Source organism: Dysidea avara, chromosome 9 (genome assembly GCF_963678975.1).
Source record: "Dysidea avara chromosome 9, odDysAvar1.4, whole genome shotgun sequence".
In the NCBI taxonomy this organism is placed as follows: Eukaryota; Metazoa; Porifera; class Demospongiae; order Dictyoceratida; family Dysideidae; genus Dysidea; species Dysidea avara.
In genome coordinates, this window is record NC_089280.1 from 33,172,072 (window position 1) to 33,185,276 (window position 13,205).

A 13,205-nucleotide genomic window follows, 5' to 3' on the forward strand; every position below is an offset into this window, starting at 1 on the left:
TAGTGATAATATCAGGAGGCTCATCTATCACACCTATTGAAGTAGTGGTGACTCCTTCTGAACAATCACGAGTGTCAGCAAGAGGTGAGGGATACATTAACAAGTAACACAATGCATGAACTAGTGATTACTGTACTGTGATAGGATCAGTTGTAGACTTTGACTCTAATCCAATTACCATAATATTTGGTGTTGGAGAAGTGAGTAAAACAGTTAATGTATCAGTGAGTTGTGATGAGGAGGTGGAAGGAGATGAAATTTTTGACATCGTCTTGTCCCTAACAAGCAAATATTCTCAAATAAAAGTAGGGAGAAGCAGATCTACAGGAAAGATCACAGATAGTACAGGTCAGTGATGAATCAGTAGTCAGTGTAGGTGGTAATATTATACAGTTGAGGTGAACTTTAACAAGACATCATATGAAGTAAGGGAAGACAGTGATGAAGTGATGATAATGATAGTACTGAATCAACCATCATCCAAACCATTTGATGTGATGATCAGTTTAATGGATGAGACTGCTGAAAGTATGTAATACTGTGTGATGTGTACTTAATTTGTAGACCATAATTGTAGGAGGAGATGATTACAGAAGACGTACTGTTACTGTTACTGTACCAGCTAATAAGATATCAACATTATTCACTATAAACATCATTGATGACAACACTGCAGAATGTGATGAAACATTTACACTAACGCTTAGTGTTCTATCCTCATCTTGTGGAGTTATTAGTGGAAGTGATGATACTAGTGAAGTGATGATAAGAGATAATGATGGTAGGAGAAGTGTTAGTGATTATGTTGTGTTATTACTGACCAACAGGTGTAATGTTGTCATTTGACCAATCACAATATTTTATTGAAGAGAACATGACTCCATTATCAGTTGGTCTAATACTAAACAGGACAACCTCTGAAGATGTTATAGTAGAAGTTAGTGTGAATGATGGATCAGCCAAAGGTAGTAGTTATTAATTGTTGGTGTAAAGTTGAGAGATATTCTACTACAGCTGGTATTGACTATGATAGATCAGGAGCTCCACTAGTGTTTAATGTGACTATTAGTAGTGGAGTGACATCATCATCATTTGATGTGGATATCACTGATAATATGGCACAAGATGGTGATAAGATATTCTCCATTACCATTAGACTAGTATCAACTTGTTTACCAATAACCATCAAGTCTGATACTACCAGTGTGACTATCAATGATGATGAAGGTAGGCATACATTAATACCTAAAATGAGTGAGTGATAAAATAGAAATGTTCTTATTAAACAGTACTAAATGGTACAGTAGTACCGTTTAAGTAGGGATCCTCCCAAAATGACAAGCACCGCCTAAATGCTGCCTTTATAAACCATCCTAGAAAAACATCTCACAGGATGAAAATCAAGACACACGATAGTGTGTCGTTCAGCCCAAGAAGCCGGCGCGCACACCGTGGGTATATTGACTGGAAGAAAGAAAACATCATTTTCACACTTTTGTATCTCGGTGATCCCTTATCCGATTGGAACCAAATTTGCTACACAGTTGCCCGTCAACCAGGGGAGTCTGCATACCAAATTTGATGGACATCGCTCCAGCAATGTCCGAGATACGAGCTCCCAAAGTTTGTTTTTTTTTTCTTTGTTTTTTTTCTTCTACGTGTTTTCGCACACTTGCAAAAATTGCTATAAAACGAAAATGCGTACACCGATCGCCTTGAAATTTGGCACACAGAAAGGGAGTCCAAAGACGAATCCTAGCATCACATTGGGTGAAAATCCGATGAATGGTTCGGGAGTTATGACCGATTATTCGCATAAAAGCGTTCGAGCGTTAATCGGATAGCTGCAGGTTCGAGGCTGCCTAGGTCCATAGGTCCAGTCATGGATTTTTTTCTCCTTTCTCCACCTTTTCAAACACACTTTCTGTAACAACTTTAAACAGACTGTAGGACCAGGTGTCCTACAGACCTTCAGCACTTGTGCTGTAACGCCTTATAATAAATAAATAAATAAAACAAGATCGATTTGTTGTCACGCCTACAGGGTAAACCGCTTCATGGAATGAGTTGAAAATTACTATGTAAATGGAGTAACCATCGTAGGAGTGCCTTTTGGTGGTTTGAAAGGAATCGAGATAAAGACCACGGAGATATGACACAAAACCCAACCTGTGTCACAATTACGCGATCGATTTTTATGAATAAAAAAGTATTAGTTTTCACGCATACTAGGCAAACCGCTTAGAGCAATGAGCTGAAAATCGGTGTATAGCTGGAATAATCTTCATAGAAAGTCCTTGCAGTAGTACAGAAGGATCTGATTACAAACCACTGATTTATAATTCGAAAGCCAACTCCGTGTAGCAAATGCGAGATCGAGATACTCTAATAGAACAGTCACCCTAATAGAGCATTCGGCTAATTTATTTACTCCATTATAGAATTCTATTACATTTATTCTGTAGGGAGTTCAGCTGCAAACAGTTAATCTTATAGACAGTTCAGCAAGAAACAAGTCACCCTATAGAGAGTTCAGCTACAAATATATTGCTGTAGTGATTCAGAATATTACAAGTCACACTGAAGAGAGTTCAGCTATAAACAAGTCATGTACCCTGTAGAGAGTTCAGCTGCAAGCAATTCACTCTGTAGAAATTCTGCTACAAACAAGTCTTCATGTAGAGAGTTTAACAACCAAAATCCACCATGTAAAGACTTCAGCTTTACTAACAAGTTACTCTGTAGATAGATCAGCTAGAAACAAGAGAGAGCTCAGCTAGAAAACGTCACCTTGTAGAGAGTTCAGCTATCAATAAATCACATTGTAGAGAGATCAGATAGAAGAAGCCACCTTGTAGAGAGTTCAGCTGTGAAGTGATCACTCTGGAGAGAGCTCAGCAGCCTCAGCTAGAAAATAATCACCCTGTAGAGAGTTCAGCTACAAAGAAACCATCTTGTAGAGAGATCAGCTAGAAACAAGTCACCTGTAGTGACATTAGCTACAAAGAAACCATCTTGTAGAGAGTTCATTTACAAACAAATCATCCTGTGGAGAGTTTGGCTACAAAAAATCACCATGTAGAGTATTCAGCTACAAACAAATCACCTTGTAGAGCGTACAACTAGACACAAGTCACCCAGTAGAGAGATCAACTACAAGAAGTTACATTGTAGAGAGATCAACTAGAAGAAATCACCTTACAGAGAGTTCAGCTACAAAGAAACCATCCTGTAGAGAGTTCAGCTACAACCACATCAGAGTTTGGCTACAAAGAAACCATCATGTAGAGAGGTCAGCTGCAAACAAATCATCCTGTTGGGAATTCAGCTACAAACAAATCGCCCTGTAGAGAGATCAGCTAGAAGAAGTCACCTTGTAGAGAGTTCAGCTACAAAAAACCACCCTGTACAGAGTTCAGTTGCAAACAAGTCACCCTGTAGAGAGATCAGGTACAAAGAAATCATCCTGCAGAGAATTCAGCTACAAAGAAGTTACCCTATAGAGAGATTAGCTAGAAACAAATCATCTTGTAGAGAATTCAGCTACAAAGAAACCATCATGTAGAGAGTTCAGCTACAAACAAGTCACCGTGTAGAAAGATCAGCTAGAAGAAGTTACCTTGTAGAGAATTCAGCTACAAAGAAACCATCAAGTTGAAAGTTCAGCTACAAACAAGCCACCCTGTAAAGAGATCGGCTAGAAGAAGTTACCTTGTAGAGAGTTCAGCTACAAAGAAACCATCCTGTAGAGAGATCAGTTACAGAAAGGTTACCCTGTAGAGATATCAGCTAGATACAAGTTACCTTATAGGGATCAGCTACAAACAAATCACCCTGTAAAAATATGTGTTGAAAACAAATCACCATGTAGAGAGTTCAGCTAGAAACAAGTCACCCTGAAAAGAGTTCAGCTACAAACAATCTGAGTTTCAGCTACAGTTCAGTTATGTATAAGAAGTCACCTTATTACCTACAGTATGATTTTCTTTCATTGTTAAATATACAAATATTTTCAATCAGACAAAAAACTGTAGACAACATTTCTTCCTTTGTTCCACAGTTCCTGCAGAAAAGAAAAAAAAAAACAAGTTAGAAGGAAGCACCAAAGCCAGTCAATGGCCGGCTGTATGGCTTGCAATACAAAAGAAGTGATATCTAAACCAAAACAGCCAAGTTGTAAAAAAAGAGTGTGGCCCCCAAAAAGGCTATGGTGAAAAAAGATGTGAAATCCAAGGTGGCGGCCAAGAAATGGCTGTAATGGTAGGTTAATGGCAAAAATTTTAATTACAACAATTCAGGTGAATTTGCATTGCCTCCTCCACTAGGATTCGGCACCAAATTCACCTGAATTGTTGTAATTAAAATTTTTGCCATTAACCTACCATCACAGCCATTTCTTGGCCACCACCTTGGATTTCATATGTTTTTTCATCCTGGCCTTTTTGGGGGCCACACTCTTTATTTACAGCTTGGCTATTTTGGTTTAGATTGCTTTTACAGAATAACATTAGTCTATCTAACAACAAATACAGCATTAAATACAAGAAAACACTTACAGGAGGCCAGATATATATTTTTTTAATTGCTAAAACTTGTATTTTAATCTGCCTGCCTGCCTGCCTGCCTGCCTGCCTGCCTGCCTGCCTGCCTGCCTGCCTGCCTGCCTGCCTGCCTGCCTGCCTGCCTGCCTGCCTGCCTGCCTGCCTGCCTGCCTGCCTGCCTGCCTGCCTGCCTGCCTGCCTGCCTGCCTGCCTGCCTGCCTGCCTGCCTGCCTGCCTGCCTGCCTGCCTGCCTGCCTGACCACAGTCGCAAGCCTAGAGGCCAATCGAAGTAGCACATGGCCACCTTTTCACACTACAATAACAAATTCACCATTGGGATGTGCCTTTTGGGGTTACAACGAGTTTGCGTCTCTGCACTTTGTCTTTCCTTTATCTTCAATGAGGTTCATATCTTTCTTCTTTTTGCAATGAAACCATATTGAGGCATTAATTTTTCCTTTCCCTATCAACACATTCTTTGAGCAGCATATTTAGATGCCACAAACGTATTTAAGCACTTACACTTGGTAGATACCAGTACCTTCGTGATATGGTTCATTGCCATGCCCATTAATTAATTAATGCAATCTTGGACCTTGGTTGATTAATTACAATCATGCACCAAGACTATCACACCTTTTAACAATCTATCACAATGATATACCCTGTTGTTATTGGCTTAACTGTATTCATAATGCTAAAATATGAAATACAGCAGTAACCCTAATAAAACAGTCACATGTGTATAGCTGTATATTATAACAAAAGCCAATATATCAAAATGAAGTAAAGATCCAAGCAATAAAAGTAGTAAAACAAGAGATGACTGATGGTATTACAGCATAGCTCAGTGGGAAAATCCCTACTTTAGCATTGAACAAAATGATTATTATAACATGCTAGTGCTGATATTTCATAGATGGTACAATATTGTTACTTGATATTGTGGTAAAACGTCTGCAAGATCAGCCTCGAGTAGTTTGAGTAATGTTGAGGGTCAAAACCAATGGACTGGTATGTAGCTATCCACTGGTGGTGTTAGTGTAATTTTGCCTAATGTGCAATTTGGAATGGTTTTGTATAATCTGGTCACTTTTAAATTATTTCTGGAGTATCACGTGAGATCACATAACCTACCAAGGATCCTGGAGCAGTGGAAAGACGTCTGGTTTGTGTATGACAGCCAGCATTTGTCTTAGACTTTTTCAAACATACTTTCTGTAACAACTTTAAACAGGCTGTAGGACCAGGTGTCCTACAGACCTTCAGCACTTGTGCTGTAAAGCCTCAATAAATAAATTCAAAAAAGATAGAGTGATTCCAAAGTATGTTTCAGTGTGTTGGTTCCTTAAAAGCCAGATGGGTGTTATATGTGACTGTATTTTAGAACACCAATCCAAGTCTCACGTTTTTAGAAGTTTCAAGATACACAACTTCAAACATTTAAAGCTTTTTAAATTGCCAAGGGAAGTGAGTGCGTCTATGAAATTTATACAAAAGTTGTGTCAATTTATTAACTTTCAGACTACTTTCATTACTTGTAGCTGCTTGTAGAGTTTCCATCAAATCTGAGAACAAAGTATTTTTACGAATACTCACAAATGACTGGGAGACAGGAGTGGAATGGTTGACCAGAGGTTAAATTTCAAAATGGAGGTGTATCACGACTGAAGTCCACACAGTGCTGTACTGACTCCTTAGTGACTAATTTGGAGCAAAACCCATACAGAAACATTTTGTTCAACCACATAAATCCATCCGCCTGTGCACCACTGATTCTGATGAAACCATGTTCTTCATAAGTCCAGAAACCACCATTCAAGCTTGCCACACCACCCAGTAACAGACATCTGCTGGTGGTGTTAGGAATTTGGATCAGTTTTGTAAAATCCGGTCACATATAGAGGTGTTAACGTTTCCTATCAGCACTTCCTCTTAGCAGCATATTTAGATGCAGCAAACTAGTGCTTACACTCAGTATCCTGTAGCTGCATGATTGGTTCAAGACCAAACCTATTAATGTGATACTGGTTGACTAATAATGATCAAGCACTGAGACCATATCTCTTAACAGTCTGTTTTTCTCCATCACAATGACACACCCTGTTATTATTGGTTTGGCTGTCTTCATAATGCTAGCACAGTGAAAATATGAAATAGTGACACACCCCTAGTAAGTGAAAGCTGACTCAAGATATGTCTAATACAGCAGTCATCCTAATTAGCAGAACTGCACAAGGCATTTCGTGCACTTTGTAGTACAATTGTGAAACTTTCAACATAAATTACACTCCTTATAACATTTAATTTTATATAGTTCCGCTGCTGATTGATCTTTGATAACCTAAATACCATTTTTACATTGAAACTTCACCATTTATTTCCCTGGGTATCAAGACACACAGTAGTGTTCGTGCAGCCTAAACAGCCGGCACGCTACACCATGAGTATATTGACAGAAAGAAAATGTGATTTTCACAAATATGTAGCTCTGTGATCCCTTATCCTATTGGAACCAAATTTGCTACAGAAATGTCTGCCAGGCAGAGAAGTCTACATACCAACTTTGAAGAGAATTGCCAAGTCATTTCCGAGATAAAAGTGGCCAAGGTCTCATTTTAATTTCTTTCTATTCTTCTTCATTTTGGACACTTTGCAAAATCCATGCGTACTTCAATCAGGCTACAATTTTACACACTTAAAGAGCTCATTAAAGTAAATCTCAATACCAAGTTTGGTGGGAATCTGATGAACATTCATGGAGTTATGACTGATTATTTGTGTACAATAACTTCTGTCATGCCCCATGAAGGAATGAGTATGAGATATTAGCTACCACATACTAGAAAAGCAGTTTTTAAAATATTTATTGAATGGCTGTAATTTGGTGAGCAAAACTATAAGTGAAAAATCAGTAGGTTGAATTAGAGTATCTCAATCATGCACTTGCTACACTTACAGCTGTAGTTGGATTTTTATATAACTTAGTGGCTTTTACTTCGATTCTTCTATACTACTGCAAGGACTCTCTATTATGATTATTCCATCTACAGTAGGTTGCAAAATAAAGTTAACGTTTTGTAATTGTAATTACAGTGTGATTACTAAGTAATTACCATGTTTGTACTGTAATTACATTTTGACCGTAATCCGTAATTATGCAAAAAAGTAGTTTTTACCAGCCATATATACAATATACTCATAGTTACCAATAGAGCATAATTCGTAATTACGCTTTGTAATTACGCTACTACAGCGTAATTACAATTAAGAAACGTTAACTTTTTTCTGCAGCCTACTGTACATACTAATTTTCAGCTCACCAAACAAACTGGATGTGCTGATTTTGAATTTACCAACAAACAAGTCACACTGTCAAGAGTTCAACTAACCCAGTGGAGAGTGTAGCTACAAGCAAGTTGCCTGGTGAGCCAAACAAGTTACCCAGTAGAGGGTTGAGCTACATAAATAAAACACTCTGTGGAGAATTTAGCTACAAAAGGTCACCCTGTAAAGAGATGAACTATATAATTCAGCTACAAACAGATCACCTTGTAGGGAGTTCAGCTACCAACAAATCACTCAGTGGAGATCTAGAGTTCAGCTACAAACAAGCCACTCTGTAGAGAGATAGCTAGAAACAAGTCACCTGTAGAGAGTTGAGCTACAAACATGTCACCTAGTAGAGAGTTCAATTACAAACAATCACCCTGTGAAGTACTAGTGTTCAGCTACAAACAAGCTGTCCTGTAGAGAGTTTAGCTAGAAGTTCATCTACAAATAAATTTGCCCTCTAGAGAGCTCAGCTACAAACATGCCATCCGTAGAGAGTTCAGCTATAAACAGATTACCCTGTAGAGAGTTCCAACTAACCCAGGAGAGAGTTTAGTTGCAAACCAAGTCATTCAGTAGAGCATTCAGCTACAAACAATTCACCCTCTAGAGAGTTTAACTACAAACAAGCCATCTAGTAGAAAATCAGCTAGAATAGTCACCTGTAGAGAGTTCAGCTACAAACAGGTTACCCGGTAGAAAGTTTAACTACAAACATATTACCCTGTACAAAGAGTTAAGCTAAACGCTGGTCACCTGGTAGAGAATTTAGCTATAAAAAAATAAGTCACCATAGAGTAACCATCAGGTTACTTGTGGATACGTTCACCATGATCTGGCAAATCCATCATGGTATAGTATTTTCCCTGTACTTCTTATGTGGAAAAAGAAGAAGGCCATTTCAACAAAGAAATGGTGACAGTAAACTTTACCACATGAAAACAGCTGAACTGTGAAAAAAAGTGTGGCCTTAAAAGCCTGGGTGAAAAAAATTGTGAAATCAGAGGTGGTGGCCAACAAATGGATGTAATGATGTTAATGCTAATAAATTTTAACAATAGTTGTGAAAATCTATTAGCATTAACATCATTGCAGCCATTGCTGGCCACCACCTTTGTTTTCACAACTTTTTTCATCCAGGCTTTTAAGACCACACCTTTTTTCACAGCCAAACTGCATTACAAAGAACTGAAATAAGATACATTTTGAAGGCATGTGTCTCCCAATGATAGCTGGGCAGATTAAACTCAAGGAAAAATGCCCTCCCTAAGGAAGCTTCCACAACAGAAATGGTTAGATCGTTCAAACACTATGTAGTTACAGATACATATGAAAATGGCATTTTCTGGTTCAGTAGTATGAGTATATCGCTCACCCGCACCAGCTGTACTTGGCCACATGACACACTAGATATAGAATATCTTCCGAATTTTTGTATATAGTACTCTAATAGAGCACACATTTTGCATATAGAATGTTCTAGAATTCCGCTGGTAGATCTACAAGTTATCATTCTAGTGTATATACTAAACCAGAACTTTCATTTATAAGGTAGAAATTAAGTGAAGTAAGCAGTTGACAGCAGTGGCACAGTGGTAAAGGGCTTGGGTACTATAGGTGTGGAGGTCCCTGGTTCGAAACCTGGAGAATTTATTTGGATTTTTTTGTGCACATTTTTACTTCTCATTGATTGTTCTAGTAGAGTATCTTGATCACACTTTTTTACATGTTTGGTTTTGCTTTATATCTCCTTAGCTAATACTCTCAGTACTTTCAAACCATAAAAGGTTTGCACTACAATAGTAACATTATGTACAGACCTTATTCTGTCAAACAGATTACCTGTATGCGTGACACCAAACTGCTTTTGTAATTTTCAAGGTCGCTCATAATTCCATTGTTCTTAGTTTGATCTGTATGAAAATTGGGCTGTAGATGTGCTGCATTATGTTCTCACTGCCCCCCAAATATGAAGTCAATCAATTTAAGCATGCACAAGATATTGCAATTTTTCTAAAGTGTGTGAAAAGAAATTTATACATAAGAAGATTAAGAAGAAAAATGCAAAGAAAATAAGATGAAATTTAAAGGTACATATCTCAGTGATACTGAGTAGATTCAACTCGAACATGGAATAGGAGGTGCCCTACCCCAAGAAGTTTTCACCGTAAAACTGGTTAATTTTTGTTCAGACACTATTGAGCTATGAATGCGTGAAAACAGCGTTTTCTGCCCCACACTTGTCTGTCACACTAGCTGTACTTGACGCATGATACACTATTGTGTGTCCTAATTTCTACCACATTGTAAGTAAGTTCCTATGATTCACATATCATTTGCTGTGTGAGCACAAAACATAGTTCAAGACACACGATAGTGTGTTGTGCGGCCCAAGAAACCGGCGTGCCACACTGTGGGTATATTGACAGGAAGAAAGAATACATCATTTTCACACTTTTGTATCTCAGTGATCCCTTATCTAATTGAAACCAAATTTGCTACACAGTTGCCTTCCAGCCAGGGGAGTCGACATACCAAATTAGAAGGAAATCGCGCCAGCCATTTTCGAGATACGAGCTGCCAAAGTTTCGATTTTTTTCTTTGTTTTTTTCTCTTTCGTGTTTTCGTACACTTGCAAAAATTGCTATAAAACGCAAATACGTACTCGGATCGCCTTGAAATTTGGCACACAGAAAGGGAGTCCAAAGGCGAATCCTAGCATAAAATTTAGTGCAAATCTGATGAATGGTCAGGAGTTATGACCGATTATTCGCGTAAAACAAGATTGATTTGTTGTCACGCCTACAGGGTAAACCGCTTCATGGAATGAGTTGAAAATTGCTATGTAAATGGAGTAACCATTGTAGGAGTACCTTTTGGTGGTTTGAAAGGAATCGAGATAAAGACCATGGAGATATGACACAAAACCCAACCTGTGTCATAATTACGTGATCGATATTTATAATAAACAAAGTATTAGTTTTTACGCCTACTAGTCAGGTTCACTATGTACTTTTGTTCAAATTTTATGGGGATTAGCAAACCTATATATTTTGAGAAAGCTTAGAGCATGGAGAATCTGAAAGTCATTGTTTACATTTGCACAGATTCCTGCAAGGTCAGCAATTTTAACTTTTAAAATGGCAGCTAATAAAGTAAGAAATTCCTGATATATCAATTTTAATTTGACATAAAAAATTCATTAATGAACTCAACAAATTCTCTGGTGACACTTTTACATCTCTATTCACTAGAAGTGACATAGTTAATCATGGAAAATTAAAAGTTTTAACAAACAGAATAGAAGAGCGTCCATTATGCTGCAATAACTCAGGAACAAATTTTAGCAAAAAGAATTGAAGAATATTCCAGATTAATTGGATGAGATATATGTATAACTGGTGCAAAGTATTAGTTTGGCTTCCATAGAAACAGTTCAAGCCTTAAAACAGCACAAAAGATTGAGTTACTCTAATAGAGCAGTCACTTAATCTGATAAAGTAGTAAACTTTTGAGTCCACATTTCTAATGTAGCAGTCACATTTGTGAAAGTCCTAGCTAGTGTGCTTATGTTGGGCATAAATTTCAGGAGATTAGCTAATTCTAGATTTGAAAGAATGATTGGAATTTACATAAAATATTCTCCCTTAAAAGGTAATTTTGTTAATTAGCAATTGGCAACTATGGTTTCACCCTGACTGGCACTTTTGTTAGTTGGTGGTATGCATTGACATAGTCAGGTTAACTATATACGTCAAAGATAACTTTGTTCAAAATTTATGGGCCTACATAAAGCTTGGAAAATGCATGGAGATCAGTGAAAATCAATGCTTGCATTTACTGTATACAGATGCCTGCATGGTAGTCAATCAGCAGTTTGAAAATAGCAGTCTATATGGTGCATATCTCTTCATACAAACACCATTTCTATGTTATCGCAACCATATAGAATCCATTACTTAATGGCCTCTAAAGTGCTAAGAAACCTAAAAGCAATTTATTTGGCAGATAGTTATTGCATGAAACAAAGTGAATAAGTGAATTATTAACATTGAGAAGTAGGGTATAGTTACATATGAAGACATCACGGCTATGTATGTACGTACATATACATAACAATCATCAGCAGTGTCACTGTTGTCATTTTCAATGCATCATACAGTATTATACTGTATATTAGGGATCATGCAGAATTTAGCTTTTCTAGTTCAAAATATCACCCTAAAACTGGTCTCAATTTCCCTTCATGACAGCTTGGCAGCATTGGCTAGACAAAGCCAAGCCCCAAAATGTCAACTCCAAATTCTTCCAACAAGTTTCTACAGCATTTAAAACTTTTCTATTCAACAAAATTTTATGCTGACTTATTGACTGATACTCCCCGCCAAGCATGCGTAACTTGACATACAGGCTTGATTTTGGCAACATACAATATATACATGCATTGCCTTTGTCCTCCTTTGTGTTTCAGTTCTCTTCACTGATAATGCAAGGTGTCAATTCATGCTATGTTATATCGTGATATGGCTTCCCTGTGGCTGTATTTTCCATAAGCCATATGACTGATTGTTGGGACGCTTCTCATGCTGTTCTTTGTTTGCAATGTTGTGTAATGGGCAAAGCATACTGTAGATGAAAATGAAGCGTCATGGCTACCTCCCTTTTAGCTACATAACTGATAGTTGGGGCATGTGTCCAGACATATGGCTTGTCAGGTGCCTGTCCTCCTTTTGATGCAACATATGTACGGGTCCACCAGTCATAATTATGTTACAAAAAAATAATTAGAAAGCTAGATTAAGGGTCAAACAGTAAAGAAACAAGGGAATAGCTAAGCAGTAGTGAAACAAGAGAGGTTGCCTATATACTGCAGATTAAATGTCCACTAGTACATCTGCAGTATATAGGCAATCTCTTGTTTCACTACTGTTTAGCTATTCAATTGTTTCTTTACTTTTTTGATCCTTAATCCAACTTTATATTTAAAGCAGTTACTTGTGAGCCAGTCATTAAAAATGTCTTACCTAATGTGCCAAATATCCTTTGTTTATTTTTGGATAAGAATTAATTTGTTGACAATGGCAATCTTTGGATTATTTGAATATGTCTGATATACAATCATTCTGTCACTGAAAAGCAAATTTTCATTAGATTTACAGTGGATACTAATTTTCAAGATTGTGTATAATCAATTTTAGCTTGTTGGTGCAAGTCTGTCTGGTGCAAAAAAATTGCTCTTGGTAATCAGCGTGAATTCATTCTTGCCAATTGTTATTTTAAAACTACTGTATTAAGCAAATTCCAACTACTGTCTTAGAAAATGAAAATTCT

The 13,205-nt window shown here is 37.4% G+C and overlaps 1 long non-coding RNA gene across 1 annotated transcript; it reads left to right on the forward strand.

The window, feature by feature from the left end:
- Positions 1 to 294: 294 nt before the first annotated feature.
- LOC136267090 (uncharacterized) lies at positions 295 to 616 on the forward strand. The gene is made up of 3 exons (XR_010706507.1): positions 295 to 348; positions 394 to 528; positions 578 to 616. It is a non-coding gene; the product is annotated as an uncharacterized lncRNA (long non-coding RNA).
- The last annotated feature ends 12,589 nt before the right edge of the window (positions 617 to 13,205 follow it).